Source organism: Benincasa hispida, unplaced genomic scaffold, assembly GCF_027475165.1.
Source record: "Benincasa hispida cultivar pf3 unplaced genomic scaffold, pf3_genome.v1.1 HicScf102, whole genome shotgun sequence".
In the NCBI taxonomy this organism is placed as follows: Eukaryota; Viridiplantae; Streptophyta; class Magnoliopsida; order Cucurbitales; family Cucurbitaceae; genus Benincasa; species Benincasa hispida.
Genome location: NW_028325323.1, coordinates 5973 through 22925, shown reverse-complemented (window position 1 = coordinate 22925; position 16953 = coordinate 5973). Strand labels below are relative to the sequence as shown.

General features: G+C 30.9%; 1 long non-coding RNA gene across 1 annotated transcript; it reads left to right on the top strand.

Moving 5' to 3' along the window:
* Positions 1–13468: 13468 nt before the first annotated feature.
* LOC150031656 (uncharacterized) lies at positions 13469–15512 on the top strand. The gene is made up of 3 exons (XR_016525679.1): positions 13469–13915; positions 14029–14092; positions 15062–15512. It is a non-coding gene; the product is annotated as an uncharacterized LOC150031656 (long non-coding RNA).
* Positions 15513–16953: the final 1441 nt, after the last annotated feature.

Below are 16953 nucleotides of genomic sequence, written 5' to 3'. Positions count from 1 at the left end.
GTGCTTTCTTGAATTACAAATTTACCATTGTTGTTACTTAAAGGTCATGTTCATTTTCTCTTATCTAGATCTTGACTTCAACACAAGTTAACATAGGGTTTTATTTTTTTTTTTTGGAAAACATATATACAATGTATTTTCTTCGATAAATTTGGTTGATTAGTTTAGAAGCATATATTTATAACTAAAAGTACATAGACTCAATTGGAATGAAGCCCAATGTATCTGGACTAAAAATGGTATTTTAACCAACTTTCAATTTTGTGTTTATTAGACATTAATCTATTCAATCATTTTTAAAGTTCATAAATGACCTATTATACATGAAATTTGAAAATTTTACGATTTCATTAACATAAAATTCAATTTTATATAATCGATCAGTTAATCAAATTTTAAATATGTCGAATATTTATTAAATACAAAATTATTAAACATGTTTAAAATTTTAATCTATTAAACACAAATTAAGTAATAACTTTCTGACTTTTCTCTCTCGACTCTCATCATGAATGTGGGTACTTGTTTTAATGTTGTCAAACAGTCATTTCTTGAGATTTTATGCAAATTCCTTCAGTAAATGACTAAAATGTCCAAAAAAAAAAAATCATTTGATCTTTCTATCTTTCTTAATATTTATTCTAGTCCATAAATTTTGATTCCTAATTTTCAAAATATCTACTGTGTTATGTGAATTGTATTTTAGAAAGATTTTATAAATACATTTATTCTTTAGCTCTATTATTTCGGTTCTAATAAGTATCTATTCACATGTCACAACCAATCATTGATCAAAATTTTGGTTAAAAACTTGAAATTTCGAGTTTTTGATAGGTTCAAAATTTTGATAGAAGGAGAGTTTGATTTTCCCTTGATTTCTCAAAATTTCTCCACATTATGAAATTTCCATCAAAATTTTAAATTTTGAATTTTGAATTTTTGAAACTTTTCTTTAGCAATTAGTTATGCTAAGGGAAGGAAAGTGCCAAAAAAAGTTTTTTTTTTTTTTTTTTTTTCTCTTTTACCATACAAAATCTTTATTTTCAAGAAATCGCATATTTTCGTTCAAATATTTTTCATTCAATTTTTACATTATTTCACCTTAAACTTGAATTAATGTGAGTTCTCCAATATTCCTCTCATTTTTCCTCCAACTCTATCTACTTGTAGATTTTTCTTTTTCTTTTTTTTTTTAATTCTTTTCGATTTTGTTGTGTTATGGTTAATGTCATGGTTTTTCTATTCTTATGTTAGGTTAAAATTCAATTTAAGGTTTCATTAAATGTAAAACTCGAGTTTATATCTAATCGATTAGTTAATCAAATTTCAAATATATCTAATATCTATTGGATACAAAATAGAAAATTTATAGACTTATTAGACATATTTAAAATTCAAAAACTTTTTAGATAGAAATTAAATGTTCAAAGATACTCATTTGACTCATTTAAAGTTGATATACCAAATAATCATATATTTAAAAGTTCAATGAATAAACTAGGAAGGTAACTTTCTCTCTCATCATCAATGTGAGTACATGTTTTAATGTTGTAAAACAGCATTTTCTTGAGATTTTATGCAAACTCTTTAGTAAATGTCTTAGAAAATTATAAAAAATAACACCTTCAAATTTTCACTTTTCAAAACTAACATGTATTTTTGAAAATTTATTAAATTAGTTTTTCTCAATCTATCTCATATGAGATTGACCATCAAAAATAATTAAAAAAAATTAACATTTTCTAACTTATCAATTATTTTTGGCATTTTGGATACATTTCATACCGCACACTGAAGTTCTGTTAAGTTTTTCAATGTAATTTTTCCAAATCTTACGTAGAATCTTCTATATATTTTAAATTTTTTTCTTAGTTATCTTTACCAAAATTTATATAAATATATGTAATTTTTCAAATCTTTAACCCAAGTTTTGTTTCCAAAATTGAATTTGCCCAAGTTTTGTTTCCAAAGTTGAATTTCCAAACTTTCAAAAGAATTTACAAATTATCCAAATACATCTCAAGTGATTGCATTTTGATTTTAAATTTTAGAAAAGATTAAATTTTATAAACATGTTAGTTTTGAAAAGGGGACTTAAGATATTATTTCACATAACTTCCTAAATTTCTTCGTATTTGATTTTTTATCTAAATTTTTTTTGTTCGACCTTTATATCTCATTAATTATTTATTTTAGTCCATTCCCAATTTTCAAAATATTTATTGGAGCATGTGAATTGTATTTTAAAGAGATCTCATAAATACAATTTTATATTTTCCAAGTATATACTCACACCCAATATACATAATATTCTGTGGAAGGCGAGGCAGAAAGATGAAAGTGAATGGGGAATTAGGGTTAGGACGGTAATTTTGACGCCGCCGCCTTCCATTTTCCAAGTCCTCTAGCAGGAAACACAAATAAAAAAGGAAAATTTACGTGATTTTAGGTGCATTTAGTAGTCTAATAAAATGTTGTCACGGTGATATTTTTAACTTTTTAAAATATTTTTTATCTTTTTTTTTTTTTTTTTTTTTTTGTATAGTAGAGACATTTTTATCTTTTTAAAATAATTTTTATCTAATTTCATTTTTGTAGAAATGTGGAGAACACAAGAATTAAAATTTAGTCTATACTGTGCCTAATCACTACTCTAACTACATCAAACAAAGGACCTTTGATATTAATATTGTTTTTTTCAAAGTTTATTAGAGAAATCTTGTTGTTTTGAAACTTATTAGAGAAATATTGTTGTTTTGGGAGTTCGAGGCTAGAGGTCGAACGTTGAGAACTCAACTAATGTGGAGGTCGAACGCTGAGAACTCGACGAACAAAGAAAAACTTGGAAACAATACATAGGCCGAAACTTCAACCCTCGACAAGGAAAATCTCGTGAATCTCGCTTAGGTTGTCGAAGGTTGAAGTTTCGACACACATCCACCCTCGAGATTGCAGGTTTATTACCTTTTTTTTTTCCTCATAAAGGAAATAAAGTAATGAGATGGTATACTATATGTACCTGTGTACTCGAACTGCTTCTAACAACCTATGCATTTTGTTATCATTTCGAATTAGACGGAGGCTTGTGGGATTGACGTGAAGGGGTGGGGATGGCTACATTTCTGAGAGCGAACTCCAGGCGAATATGAAGCGCACGGATACAAGTTATGCCTTGGAATGAAAGACAATTCTGAATTAGCTTTGTCTACGAACAAAATTTTGTATATTAGGTTGTCGAAGGTTACACACATGTCGAAACTTCAAAGCGATTAAGGAAATAAGTGGGCTGAAGCAGATTAAGGAGAGAACGAGATTCAAAGCGAGATAGTAGGAGAGAGCGAGATGTTGAACGAGATTTTAAGAGAGAGCAAGATTCAAAGTGAGATTTTAGGAGAGAGCGAGATTCAAAGTGAGAATGTTGGAGAGAGAGCTAGATTTAGTTTATATTGATTAATCTGACTAACATTGAACTTGGTAAAATGAAATGGTTGAATAATTGAAAAATGAGATTATTCAGGAATACATATTAAATGCTAAGATTACGCATTGAGTTTCTGGTAGTAGATCCATAATCAAAAAATGATTGTTCCAAAAGAAATGAAAGCTAGTAATCATTAATGGAAAAAATAACAACAATAACAGAGAGAGCGAGATATTGAGAAAGAGCGTGAGTGAGAGCGCGAGATCTTAGGAGAGAACGAGAGTGAGATCTTAGGAGAGAGCGAGATCTTAGAAGAGAGTGAGAGTGAGAGAGCGAGAGTCTTCACTTTATTTGAACTTTCCATAGAAATATATATTAAAAAAAAGAGAAAAAAGAACTAATAATCATACTATAATTGAATATATTAGATTATTATACTATAATTGAATAATCATTAGACAACAAATTGAATATATTAGATTATTATACTATAATTGAATAATCATTAGACAACAAATTGAATATATTAGATTATTATACTATAATTGAATAATCATTAGACAATAAATTGAATATATTAGATTATTATAACTATAAATTGAATATATTAGATTATTATAATGTAAAACTTTATTGATTACAAAAAAAAATTGAATATACAGTAGATTATTATAAAAAAAATTGAATATACAATAAATTATAATAAAAAAATTGAATATACAATAAAATGAATATATAATAAAAAAAATTATTTATTATTCAATCCCTAACTATCTGGAGCCCGTCTTAGTAACGAAGGACACTTCCTTCGATTATGTCCTAACTGGTTACAAAATCCACATCGTTGTCGAGTGGCTGGTTCTGTCCAATCCATCTCGTTGTGATAATGTGAACTTTTCGGTCTACCAGGTCTTCTCAACAACGATGGATCAGGATGTAAGATGCATATTAGGGTGCGTGATCCAGTAATCTTCATGCGGTACAGGTTGAAATTGAGGAGAGTAACATTCAGCATACGTTGACAATTTGTAGTAGTCCTCAATAAAATCTTCGTAGTTCATGTTAAAATGTGAGCAAACGGCCATAAAATGCGAGCATGGAATGCCGAATGCTTGCCACTTGTTACATGAACAGTACCGCTCGGTATGATGGCTTGTTCGAGATCACTAAGTATGAAACACCTGAGAGAAAATGTAACACACGAAGAGGTGTGTTTAATTTCAGATCGACATGCTGGTATAATTGCAGTAGTGAACAACCCAGCAAATGGTTGGACGGGACCGAAATGTCACCATCGTTTCTGCTTACGACATATCGATCATATGTTGTATGGCGAGATCGTACTACTGGAGAAATATCTTGCAGACGTCGAGAGGCAGGATTTATTCAGTTGGACTGGCATCTGATCACAGCCTTGGTCGAGAGATGGAGGCCCAAGACGCATACATTCCATATGTCTGTTGGAGAGTGCACTATCACTCTACAAGACATAGAAGTGTTGTTGGGGTTACCTGTTGACGGTGAGCCGGTCACCGGAGTGATGTACGATGACTGGTTAGAAGTTTATCAACTGTACCTCGGTGCGACCTCACCTGCCGACAAGATTAAAGAATCGAGGTTAAGTTTAATATGGTTAGGAACACAATTTCATGAGCTCACAGATGATGCAGACGAGGAAACCGTCATAAGATATGCGCGAGCATATATACTACAAATGATGGGTGGAAGTCTGTTTTCAGATAAATCAAGTCATTTTGTTCACTTGATGTTCCTGCCACTGTTAGCTAACCTCCATGATGCGGGGCGGTATTCGTGGGGTGGAGCATGCTTGGCATGGTTGTATAGACAACTATGCAAAGCAACAAGACCTGAGGTTCGAGAGATAGCTGGGCCTCTCATACTTTTGCAACTATGGGCTTGGGAGCGATTTCCAACAATGGCTCCACAGCTACATCATGTTAATGACGCTCAGTTAGTTGGACGAGCCTACGGTTCTCGGTATGTTGTTTTAATTCAATTTAATTTTTATATCACTGATCTAGTTAATTTAAATTCTAAATTATCAATTTAAAAATTTAGGTGGAGAGACAAAATTTGTGTGACTAGGACAGCCACACATGTAGTCAACCAGTATAGATACATGTTTGATCTGCTTCAACCTGAACAGGTACATTACACTAAACCTAATTGATTATTTTATTCACATTTTTATTGTATTTGTCTTTAATATTCTCTAATATAATATTTTGTGTTTCAGGTTATTTGGGAGCTGTACAAAATTATTGTGCATACTTTGCCTAATTTTTGTATGAATGGTCAAAACATATGGCGGACGATGAGTCCTCTCATATGTTTTCACATTGGTGAGTGGCATCTTCCTGACAGGGTGATGAGACAATTCGGTTTTCAGCAGGATGTCCCATCGCCTTGTAATACTGAACCCGTACTGCATGATATTGACCTAAGGACTGGAGATTGGTCCGAAAAAGTTGCACATTTGGTAGTGCGATGGCACTATCGTGCAAGGTTTATTGCAGTGGGGGTTTCTCTTGAACAGTTTGACACAGATGTCACTCCAGAATATATTCATTGGTATAATAATATCACAAAGCGCTACGTCACTCGTCCGGGAGCAGCTGTGGGTCATCTGGTAAATGAATGAATATTATCTATTTTTTTAATTTAAATTTATTTTAAATATTGTCTAATTGTTTTATAATTCACAGAGATCGAACAACAGTAGACTCCGTGAGGTTACGAATGATCTGAACCAGGTTCTTGCTATATGTAATGACAACCAAAGCTATATGGAAGAAATTCATTATATGTATGATATACCTATTGTTCCTCCACCAACTCCTAGACGTAGAGGACCTGTTCGGGAAGAGGATGAGTTTGATGAGGTTGCACATAATGTGGAAGAGTTACCCCCTATGACGTAGACGCAGAGTCAAACTAATTATGTTAGTCCGATGATGATGATACCAACATTTGGTTCATGACATTATGACTCAGAGGCTGGTCCTTCGTCTTCATACGTGCATGGACATGGTCGAAGTCGTGGAGAGCATAATGAATATTTATATTATGAAGTGCATGCAGAGGTACCAGAGCAACATCAAGAAGAACCCAAGCAACCTCAAGTTCGAAGTCGACGACAACAACCAACTCGAAATCGACGATGTCCGCCTTGTGGGACACATTGATTTTTGTAATTATTTTTATATAAATGAGATATTTAATTTATATATTTTTTTTTTATTTTTATGAGTTATTTTTTTTAATTTATTCTTTTTAAAGTTTAAATAAAATAATAAAATATTTTTAGAAATTGTTTTTATAAAATGAAAAATAATAATAATAAAAAAGATTAGAAAGAAGAAGGTGGAATGTATAATAATTAAAAAGGAAAAAAAGGAAAATTTGTATGGTATTCTCGCTCTCTATCAAAATCTCGCTATTTCGCTCTCGCTCTCGCTTTCGTTCAAAATCTCGCTCGCTCTCTCTCATAATCTCACTCACTCTCATAATCTCGCTCTCGAATTTGATTGGGAAGTTCAGTGGCAAAAAGAAGGAGATTCATTAGCTCATTATTTAGTCAGACTTGCTGAGATGACAGAATCTGTAAAAATTATTCAACAAGCTTTGGAATGAATTCCAAGGGACCTTATGAAAATTTAGAAATACGATCTTTTGATAGAGGAAGGTCTCCGGAATGATAATTAAACAGACTCAATAATAATGTTAGGAAGGGCAAGGTCGAGGGTTTAAAGTTCGACGTACAAGTGAAAGGAAGGTCGAGGTTCAAAATTCGACGTAACCCTCGACTTATTTTTAGAAAAAACAATAATTAGGTCGAATTTTCACCCTAGACTTATTTTAAAAAAAAACAACAATATTTTTACAAATAATTTGAAAACAACAATATTTTCCTAAATAATTTCTAAAAGGACAATATCATTTTAATTTTCTCATCAAACAATGGTGTATATATATATACTTTTTGTACAGTATAATATATTTGCCTTTGTAGTGATTAAGGAGCAAAACGCATAGTATATAAATATAAATAAATAAATAAATAAATAAATATATATATATATATATAAATAAATATATATATATATATATAAATATATATATATATATATTGTACTGTATAATATATTTGCCTTTGTAGTGATTAAGGAGCAAAACGCATGAAGCCGTACACTGCTACTTTACACCTACCACCCTCCATACTTCCAAAATATTCCTATTTTCTACTCATTAATTATTATAGACTCATACTTTATAATCTTCATCTAATGTGTTGAATTTTTTTTTTTCTTAAACTTTAAAAAATGAGTTTAAAATACCTTTATCGTTAATTTATGAAATTTGTTAATATTTTAAAAAATCTCCTTAAACTTTAAAAAAAAAATTGAAAAGATATCCTTACAATACCGTTGAGATATCTTACTTATTTATTTTCCATCTTTTTCTCTCCTCCCTTTTTTAATACTCTCTTACTCCTCTTTTTGTTAATTGTTTGACATTTGTTATTCTAAAATAAATAAATAAATACAACTTCACACTTCACTTAAGGAATATGAACTATGATAAGAAGAAAGAATATAAAGTAAGCACAAGAGACTTCAGGATTAAATATTTTAACAAAGTCACACGTTAGTAATTGAATGTATGTTAATAGCTAAATATATTTTTTTATTCGACTATTTATCATTTTGGGATGTTTTAAGGGGAAATTTTGATTTTAGAATTTTGTGAGATTTTATAATTTAACTTAAAATTTTGGGTTATATTTTGGTTGCTAAGAAAATTGGTATAAGTTATTGGAAAATTAACTGAAAAATGAGAATATCTGTATAAAAAAAATGAGGATATTTATATAATTTGTTTTAAAATTGGATCTTTTCGAACGTAGAAAACATTAGACAAATTGATCACCATGTTAGCTGTAAAAGCATTTTTTAAAATTTTTTTAATTCAAAATTTATTTTTGTAACGAGGTATTAGCAGTTTATGTTTATATACTAATTGTGAAGATGTTTTTTTTTTTTTTTTAATCTTTTTAGATTAAGGGTATTGTTGAAATTTTTTAAAGTTTAAGGGTATTTTTAAAACAAAACTTTAATGATTTCTATTCGAAATTTATGGCAATTTAATTTTTGAACTCTTTTATGAAAGTTTAAGTGTACATTTTTTAAACTTTTAAAAGTTCAGAAATATTTTTGACACAAAATACAAAGTTTAAAGACTTTTTTTAAAAAATAATTTATCCTTCATTTTTTATTTTAATTCTTTTCAATGAAACACGTTAAAGTATGGGAGTAGAGGAGTGAAGATTTAAGGGGTTGTTTGATACCTTAAACTATTATAATTCAAATTAAAATAGTCCACACGCAAACACAAACTATTATAACTTATGGACTATAATTGTTCGTGAGCTACTTCATGAAGATAATGGAAAATCCTTATTTTCCATTTTGTGATTTTTCTTCTTTTTCAATTTTGATAAATTGATTTCATAAATCAATTTCTTTTAATAAAACTGAAAATATTATTAATTTTATAAAATTAATTTCATAAATTAATTTTCTTAATAAATTTAATAAATAATTATTTAAACAATTTAAACAATTCTAATTAATTTAATATCAAATATTAAATTAATTTTACACAATACCATCTTCAAATATTTAAATCATTATTATTTCTCCAATTTTATTTAATTCTAATTTGAACACTTCAAATTAACTTATCACACTATTCTAGAGCTAATCCATTTACGAGCTAGTAGGAGGACCTCGCGGACCTACAGATCATATGCTCCAACGATCTGAGATTAATCGATTAAATTCATTAGACCGATCTAACCCCCATTCTTTAACTAATGGGTGATTTCACTAAAGCCATAGCTGAATTCCCCTCATTGTAGATATCTTATGTTCACTCGATATAACCATGATTAGTAAGTTAACCCTTCACAGGTTGTTCGTAATAACGACTGGGTCGAATATCTGTTTTACCCCTGAAATTACCTTTCATTCCTTAAGTCCCACTGATCCCCTAATGAATAACTGATTTGTGATCCAATCAACAAATTGAATCCCTCTCAAGCCAAAGAGATGGCGGGGCCTCTTGTTCAAGACCCAAAATCAGCACTTGAAGGGAACAACCTCTCTACTAACACCTAATCAAGTAGGAGTGAATTTCGTCTTGCACCCTATGTCATAAACTATTCATCCGGTCTTATCCCCAAAATGGTAAGCTTATTGAGCAGAGGGAGTTGGTTTACTCTCACCATTTGCAGATCAAAGGATAATTCCGAACAAACAGGAGTTTATAGTTAGCTCAGGATTAAGGTCAAGTTACCTAGATCATCACTTTGAAATAGTCAGTCTTAAACAGAAAACAACGTTATAAAGTAAAAGTGACTGGTTTCGTGGTTCGATCTTGCACAAAACTCATTTGCACAAGACACCTCCACTCCTCATGTCCCAACATGCACGAATTAGGATCACTTCGTATGTAGCACTTACAACTCTTTGTAACAACTACAGAGTAGGCCGCATCCAATAGTGTTACCAAAATAAGGCACCTAACCTTATTCATATACTATAGATCATTTTGACTATTTACTCGAACCTGATCCACTTGTATGTCTTCACATAAAGTTCAAGTACTCATGTAATAGTCAAGGGACTTAGGTTTATTGGATTTCTTAAAAATAAAAAAAATTCAATAACAACTTATTGAATTTTCAGAATAAGTTCTATTGTTTACAAACTACGAGTTTTATGACATAAGATCCAACAAAAACTATATTATAGACAAAGTATATTAATAGTTTCTAAAATTTTATGCATTGGTACACTTATATAATATATTTACAAAAAAGAAGACAATGAGGAAGAAGTCAATGGGCATGAAAAATGTCAAAAATGATGCATGACAAAGCAAAAAAAAGTGAAGGTATAACAATTATCACATTTCTTCTATTGCTTTATGACTTATAGACTCAATATATATTTATAAACTTATAATTAAGTATTGACATTTCAAGTTATTCAATAAAAAGCAAATACAATGATGAATACTAAAAATGTTAGACCGAAAAGACAGCCTAAACCGTCAAAGAAGATGTTGGAGAATGCAAAAGACTAGAAGAAAGCTTCTCCAGAAGAAACAAGACATTCTCTTAGAATCAAGGACATTGTCCCTAGTTTTGACCTAAAAATCTCCCAGATGTAATAATGTAGTTGTGGCTTAGTTAAATGTTGTGGCTATTAGACCTTAGTTTTTGTGGATATTTCAGTACTTTAATATTGTGGGATATTATACCATAGTTTTTGTGGATACAATAGTAGTATCAGTGATAGAAACAAACATGATAGATTGCATATGCAGTTCATTTTGTCATATTTTGTGAAATATTATGTATATTTAAGACAATTCCAAATAAAAGGCTTATTTAACAAATTCAGTTATCCAATTATTTTAATATATCTACAAAAATATTCATATAAAATAAGATATAGTTATCCAAAGATATTTGATATCTATAATTCCAAGTATTTATAATTTCAGGTGTGTTACTGTGGTATGTTGGCTATTTTCTTTTATCTAGGTTTTATCTCTGCATCTCGTCGCTATAGTTGTCAAAAACATCTTGGTCATCTGAACCATCCTTCACTGAAAAATATGTTTCCCTTATCGGCAGCGGATTTTGTTTTCGGTATATGAATGATCCACTGCCTTTGTAGAGTTTTTTCCTTATCAAGGGTATGTTTAGTTGAGCTGGTGATGGTTTTTAGGGTCCCGATTTTGAATAAAATATAGAGGTGGGTGTTTCTGGAAAAAAGGAAGCTTGCCGAATAAATTGTATGCGTTCCTCACAGTAAAGTTGTGGTTGATCTTGCTATTCTTCTCAAGAATAATCTTCGTTATTGGTGCTATATTTAGAAGTCTAGATTCTCGTTCTTAGGGGAGTTTAAGTTATCATGTTTTGAAGTGTATTACCAACACGAAGGTGAAAAGAGTAATAGAGCAATGCAAGATGGTGTCTAGGGAAGCCTAAACTCATCATTAGAAGTACGTTGCTTAAAAGTCTTTGTAGTTGATATCTATCAAATAGGCACTTCATTATAATTGCTTAACTCTTATTAGTGATGTTTCTTGTAATGGACACATTACTCGCAAACGTAGGTGTGGTTACATTGAATTTGGTTATCAATCTTTGTGTTTATCTTTTTGTTATTCTTACATTTTAATTTATTGTCTCGTAGAATATTTGACATTGTGTTTGACTTGTGTATTCATATATTAGATTCGTTTAAATTTCAAAGCATTTGAAGATTTCATTAACTATCTTCTTTTAAAAAATTAGTTTTTAAAAAATTAGAGTCTAAATCAATAAATGTGATAAAAATTTATGAAAAGAGTTATTTTCGCATTGAAGAATATTTGGTGCATTTGAAGATAAAATTGTTATAAGATCCATTTTTAAGTTTCCTAATATTTTGATACATTATAAATATATTGAGTTGTTTATGTTGAGTGAGGAAATTTGAAGTGAACTGGAAAGATAAAATTATCCTTTTATTCATTAATTAAAAGAGTTGATAAATTGAATAAGATTATATGGATAAAAATATAGTTGAATGAAAAAGAAATATTTGAAGATGAAAAAAAAGTAATGTAAATCAATAATAATTAAAATGAAAACAAATTAATGGCAAAATGGGAAATAAAGGAGAAGAGTGGTGAAAAGAGAAAAATATTGTTTTAAATATGAAAAGAAAATTTTATGGGCACGTAAAAAAGGGGAGTATGCTGGCAAAAGATATAAAAGAAACAATAATAATAACAATGGAAGGAGGAGTAATAAAAAGAAGGAAAAAAAGTTGCCTAATAAAAATCTCTTGAAAATTTGAAAGATTCAAACCCAATCTCTTCCGTGGCCAAGCAAGCTACAAATCAGAAGTGGAGAAGAAGCTGGATTGAAACCACGTACAAATCCGAATTTTACACGTCAAAAGTTTGGTGAGTGGTTTATTTTACGGAATACTTTATTATTAGCAAAATATTACGAGATTTCATCCATAAGTGATTTCAAAAAAAGTTACCAATTCCATGATTTTATGTTTTAAAATGATTTAGAAGATTTATCTTATGATTTTTTAAGATGATTATCAAGATTTTCAAGTAAATTCATGCTATCAACACGATTATATGTTTTAAAAGCAAGATTTTTAAAAAGGCAGATACATGCGTTTAAGATTAAAATGGTTTTCAAACCACTAAATCGTTGTATCTATGGTGATTTCCCATTACACTACTGTGAATGTGTTTCCATAGTGTAGTCATGATTTACATGAGGTCTTTGAGATCCACTTTGGCACACACATAGGCTTTCATCTGTGTGTCGGGGTGTTTGCCTTTTGAGGGTTACTTTGTGTGTACATATGACTATGTTTTCTCTGCTATTTACCATGAGATTACTCAGATAATAGTATGACCATGTTTGCTCTGCTATCCATCTTGGGCTTACTCGGTGTATAGTATGACCATGTTTCTCTATTATATATGTTGAGTTTCTTCGTATTAATATGACCATGTCGGGGTATAGGTTTATGGTTGTAAGCCCTCTCTTCTTATACTCTTTCTTAGAATATTAGGAAGCATATAGTTGAGATTGAACTCGATGACTTGATATAAAATTTGGCGTGGATCTCTCTTTAAGATTTATAATTAAAAATAAAAAATATTTGGACTGACTTTTGTTTCATTTAGGAAAAAGAAATAAGGATTCGAGGAATAATTTGAGGATAACGAACCTAGTTAAGCATGTAAAGTAAATTCAATGATGAATTAGACATGTTCGGATAAGTCAAAATCAACAATCAACAGTCAAAGTCAACAAAAAAATCAATACTTTTGATTTATCGTCAATTTTAGAAATTTCAAGGGTTTAATGGTGAATTGGAGGTGTTGTTGGCTTGTAGGACTCGATTTGGGCCAGAAATTGAAGGAAAAGTGGATGGGAATTGGATGGACCGAGAGAAAGGAAGGAAAAAATGAAAGGAATGAAATTTGGACAAATTGGGTTGTCTTCCTCAAATTTTCTGATTGGGTGCCCAAAAGATGAAAGGAGAGTCATCCAAATACATGAAAAAACCCAAAGCTGGAGCTGGCAATCGGGCAATAAGCAAGGATTTGGAGAGTTGGGGTGTTCGGCCGGTTTAAAAAGAGGAGGAAGAAATTTTCGAATTGCGGCCTTTCTTGTGAAGGAAAATTGGACAAAATGCAACAAATTAAAGAGGAAGTAAAGAAGAAGCTCGTAAGAGGCTTGATTTGAAGAAATTTTGCTGGAGAAGTAAAGGAAACGAAGAAAAACAGTGGCACTAGAGTTATCGCGAAAACAGAGGATGCTCGGGTTTTTAGAAAATCCGTGGAGTTAGAAGCTAATTCAAAACTCCAACTTTAAGGGTAAGTTACTTCTAAGGTCCTTCTAGAGTTATATTGTCTTTTATTTGATCGTATTGGCTGGAATGTTTTATTTTAAGCTCTAAAAAATCTGCAACTTCTCGCTGGAAAAACAGGGGCACGGTGGAAAGATTGGTTGATTCGGGAGTTCTAGGGCAATTAGGACGTCCAAATTTTGAGGTAAGTTACTTAAGAGAATGGGTAAAAGGTTTTCATAGGTTAATTGAGCTTTAAATGGCCGAAAAATGATGAATTTAAGTCTGAAACGCTCACCGGAAAAACAGAGGTCAAATCCGAAAATTTTTGGGCTGAAGGATGAAGAAAGAGTTTACTTTTATGTTTGACTTCTGTCTGTCATCTATTGTCCATCATTAAAAGCTAGAAAATCAATTTTAGGTTAATTAGGTGTTCTCAAGCATAATTAGGGATCCAATTGATATTGTTATGATATCTTAAACCTGAAATTAGAAGAAATTGGAAACTAAGTCAACTTTGAAGTTGATTATGCAGTTAATTTAAACTAAACCCTAATTAGAGTTAATGAGAAAATTAAGGGAAATTGGAATAGAATTAGTTCCTATTGAAGATTAATTTTAAGGTCTTGAGTTAATTTTAGGGAAATTAAAGGACCAAATTACAAAGCAGATTCTACCTTGGATCAAATTAGGGATTTAGGAAAAGTTTAAGTGAAATTGGTTATACTTGAAGAATAATTTTCAAATAATTGGATTATGGTCATGTGAAGGATAATTAGAGGATTATCAATATAATTTCAGGACAAATGAACCAAAAATCTGAGGAGTCGATTAACAGCGAGTGATTTACTTTCGAATGTTTTGATATAGAAACTAATTATATATAATAGTATGATATGATTTATGAAATGTGATGACATGATCTATTTTACTTGTCTAACATTTCAAAAATGTTTAAATTATGATTTCTAAACTCTCGATGGTTTTATATGATCTTGATTTATCAAAATGTAGTTTGGAATCGGAGTTTACATACTTGTGATTTGTATGATTTTTATGAAAACCTCTTGATGGTGGAATCAAGGTTGTTGAATGGTTATGCAAATGGTTTCAAACTATTGGTTCTTGTTCCCGAGAGATGGTTATTTTTCCATGCTACTTGAATATGTTTCAGTAGCACTGCTCAGGCGATCAAGGGCTACCAAGGTCAGATGTGGCTAGAGTATACTAGGAAGTCCAAAGGAACCTGCATCTGTAGTGCCACCCAGGCTATCAGGGGGCTACCACCGGGTTCAAATGTGGCCAAAGTAGAATCCAGAGTAACCTAGACCTGTGGCGTGTATCTATGCTTAGCTTTGAGGCAGCTCTGCGTGCACGTATGACCTTGTGATTTGGTTTACACCGCAGGGGGCATTCTTTGTCCAGAGTAACCTACCGTTGTAAACCAATATTTTGGTACAGAGTTTGTGTGGTTTTCTGATAACGGCTGAATGCTTTATAATGTGCTTATGAGAGTTGATCATGCCATTGTTTTACTAGCATGTGTTTGAGATGTTGTTGAATCTGTTATACTTTGTTCAATGATTTACTAAATGATTTGATAAACTTTATTGATGATTTAGAAAGCGATAGCTTATGTTTATATTAAACTACCACTCACTGGGTTTTAGCTCATGTTTTCAATATTTTATGTTTTTCCCCACCCTCAGGTAGCGACAAAGTTCTCAGTGTTTGTTGAGCCTCTAAATGCCACTAGTGTTGTTAAACATCTATTATATTGTTTATACATGTATTTGAGAGTATTCCAGAATAGCTAAAACTTGTGAGTTACATTTCATGGGAGGTTTTGTTCAAAATAATCCTTACCGTTGGTTTGTAAATTTTTTTTAAACAATATTGTGAATTAAACTGAATCAAATTCCTAAACTTTGTCAATGAACGTAGATTATTTTTTAAATTGGGTTTGAAAGTCTGGGTTTGATCTTGAGTACAGGATATGTTAAGAGTTGGGATGTTAGATGTCATAGAGAGAAGTGATGTTAAATGTCTTCACACTTCGTTCTACGTTAAGAAGGGGAATCTGGTACAAGGTGTGACAACGGTGAAGGACCTCTACAAGTTCACGTTTACATTTACTATAGAATGCTCGATTTTATTTATGCAATAATTATCAAACTTCTGAATTGTTCATGTTTTACATCGATTTACAGTTTATGCTTATGATTGCAAGAATATGCTTACGATATTCCATACATGTTAACTCTCTTGAAAATGCTCATGTTTTAAATCAATTTACGGAACTTGTATCTCTATTTAGCATGATTGTGATTTTCTCAAATTATTTTTCTAAAAACTCACCACACATTGGGCATTTTTAGCTCAACCTTTATTCAAATGTTTTCCCCACCAAGTTGTTCTTGAGTTTCAACAGAGATTAGCGAATGTAATCAGATGGTTGTGGTATGTAGTAAACAAAGTATTCAATTCAAGTAAGTTTCAGTTTGACAATAGACTCCACTGCACGCTTGAGGCTTGTTGTCGTCGCAATCCGTCCTAAGTTCAGGTAGGATAATTTGGGACCGGATGTGACAGTTGTATTTGGAAAGAAGGGAATTTTGATCATATAGCAACTTTTAAGATTAGATTCTTATGCATCGCACTTTATCACTCAAAAAAAAAAAAATGTTGCCATATAACAACTTTTAAGGTTGCATTTGGAAACATGGCAAGATAAAAAGAATTCTTAAGAATTTTAGCAAACAACCTCTCCCGCATGTGCTTCATATTTCTTTTATTTCGATAGTACCCTTAGTAGGTTTCCAAAAATGTCCCTGGTGTCATTTAATGTAACTGTATCTTTGTCAGCAAATTTAAATGATATATCTTCCCGAGGGATTTTCAGTGTCCATTCTGCTATTTCTCTAATTTTGAAATATGTTTGCTATTTTTTTAAATGTTTGTTTCAAAATGATTCTATTCGTCTTGTTAATCCCAAAAAAATTAAAATACCTTCAAAAAAAAAAAAAAATTAAAGGGATTTTCAAAAAAAAAAAAAAAAAAAAAGGA